Consider the following 2,678-nt stretch of genomic DNA (forward strand, 5'->3'; position numbering starts at 1 on the left):
GAGAGAGTCGGAGTTTGCCATTGACCTTGTGCCAGGCACTGTGCCAATCTCTAAGGCAACGTACCGTTTAGCTCAAGCTGAGATGTTAGAGCTCAAGCAGCAAATTCAGGAGCTCTTAGACAAAGAATTTATCCATCCTAGTTTCTCACCATGGGGTGCACCAGTGCTCTTCGTAAAGAAGAAGGATGGGAGTATGAGGTTGTGTATCGATTACCGAGAACTGAACATGGTAACGATCAAGAACAAATACCCATTACCAAGGATCGATGACCTATCGATCAGTTGCATGGAGCTACAGTGTTCTCTAAGATAGATCTACCGATCTGGGTATCATCATCTGAAAGTAAAGGATGCAGATGTTCATAAGACAGCCTTCAGAACCAGATATGGGCACTACGAGTTCTTGGTGATGCCGTTTGGATTGATGAATGCTCCAGCAATTTTTATGGACCTCATGAATCGAGTATTTCAGCCCTACCTAGATCAATTCATCATAGTATTTATTGACGACATTCTTATTTACTCCATGAGGAGCACATTCAGCATTTGGGTACAGTTTTGCAGGTCTTTCAGAGTCGCAAGTTGTTTGCAAAATTCAGTAAGCGTGAATTCCAGTTGGAGAAAGTTGCATTTTTGGGTCATATAATATCTAGTAATGGTACTGAGGTGGATCCAGCTAAGGTGGCAGCAGTTAAGGAATGGGTTGAGCAGAAGAACGCGTCAGAGATCCGCAGTTTCCTAGGCTTGGCAGGCTACTACAAGAAATTTATTCATGGATTTTCCTCGATTGCAGTGCCACTCACTTCATTGACTAAGAAAAATGCTAAATTTGTATGGAGTGATGATTGACAGAAGAGCTTCGATACTTTGAACAAAGCTCTTATCACAGCGCCAGTTTTAGCCATGCCATCAGGGCAAGGCAATTTTGTGCTATACACTGATGCATCTAAGTTCGGTTTAGGCGTAGTGTTGATGCAGCATGGTCGGGTCATAGCTTATGCCTCCAGACAGTTGAAAGTGCATGAGAAGAATTATACGATTCATGCTCTTGAGTTAGCTGCCGTTGTCTTTGCATTGAAGATTTGGAGACATTACTTGTACGGCGAGAAATGCCAAATATTTATGGATCACAAGAGTCTCAAGTATTTCTTCACGCAGAAAGAGCTAAACATGAGACAAAGACAGTGGTTGGAGTTGGTAAAAGAGTACGATTGTGAAATTAGCTACCATCCAGGGAAAGCTAGTGTTGTGGTAGATGCATTGAGCAGGAAAGTAGCAGTCGTAGCACAGTTGTCAGCACAGAAATCTTTTCAGTCAAAGATTCAGAGGTTTGGCCTAAAAGTTTATCCTAAGGATAGAGCACCCAAGTTGTCTAACCTGACAGTCAAGTCTTCTTTGATAGACCGAATCCGTAGAGGTCAACCTTCAGTTGAACAGTTACAGAAATGGAAACTGAAGGATGAGGCCAAAGGTAGTGTACTCTATACAGTGTCTGATGGTATTGTGAAATACAGAGGGAGGATGTGGGTGCCCAATGTTGATTCGATCAGAGGGGATATTCTGACAGAAACACATGCATCTCCGTATTCTGTTCATCCAGGGGGTATCAAGATGTATAAAGATTTGTTGATGCTGTATTGGTGGCTAGGTATGAAGCGAGACATCCATCGATTTTTATCTGAATGTCTCACTTGTTAGCAAGTGAAAGCAGAGTATCAGAGACCGGCAGGTATGCTTAAGCCACTCCCTATTCCCGAGTGGAAATGGGAGAATATCACCATGGATTTCGTGATTGGTTTGTCGAGGTCAGTCAGAGGATCCAATGCCATTTGGGTTATAGTGGATCGACTTAATAATTCAGCGCACTTCCTGCCAGTAAAGAAGACTTTCTCCATGACACACTATGCAGAGCTCTATATCAAGGAGATAGTCCGATTACACGGGATCCTTGTTTTTATTGTGTCCGACAGGGACCCGAGGTTCACATCGTCGTTTTGGAAGAGCTTACATGCAGCCATGAGAACGAAGTTGCTATTTAGTACAGCATTACACCCGCAGACAGATGGCCAGTCTGAGCGAGTGATTCAGATATTGGAAGATTTTTTGCGATCCTGTGTGATCGATTTCCATGGGAATTGGGAATTGAAGCTACCTCTAGTGGAATTTACCTACAACAACAGTTTCCAATAATCGATAGGTATGGCTACCTACGAAGCATTGTATGAAAGGAAGTGCAGATCGCCGATTCATTGGGATGAAGTCGGTAAGAGATCAGAAATTGGCCCAGAGATTGTTCAGCAGACCGCCGACGTGATGGTCAAGATCTGAGACAGGATGAAGACTGCCCAGAGTCGCCAAAGAGTTATGCTGACAAGAGAAGAAGAGATCTTGAGTTTACCGTAGGATATCACGTAATCGTGAGAATAACACCTATGAAGGGTGTTATGAGGTTTGGAAAGAGAGGTAAGCTAACTCCGAGATTTATTGGACTATTTGAAATTCTTGACAGAGTTGGGACACTTGCTTATCGTGTAGCCCTACCTCCGAATCTGGCCGGAGTACACAACGCATTCCACGTCTCGATGATGAGGAAGTATATAGCAAATCCTTCGCATGTCTTGAGTTTTGAGCCGTTGCAGTTGGCTCCAGATCAGTCGTATGAGGAAATACATGTCCAA

This window comes from Primulina huaijiensis, chromosome 16 (assembly GCF_012295235.1).
Source record: "Primulina huaijiensis isolate GDHJ02 chromosome 16, ASM1229523v2, whole genome shotgun sequence".
Lineage (NCBI taxonomy): Eukaryota > Viridiplantae > Streptophyta > Magnoliopsida > Lamiales > Gesneriaceae > Primulina > Primulina huaijiensis.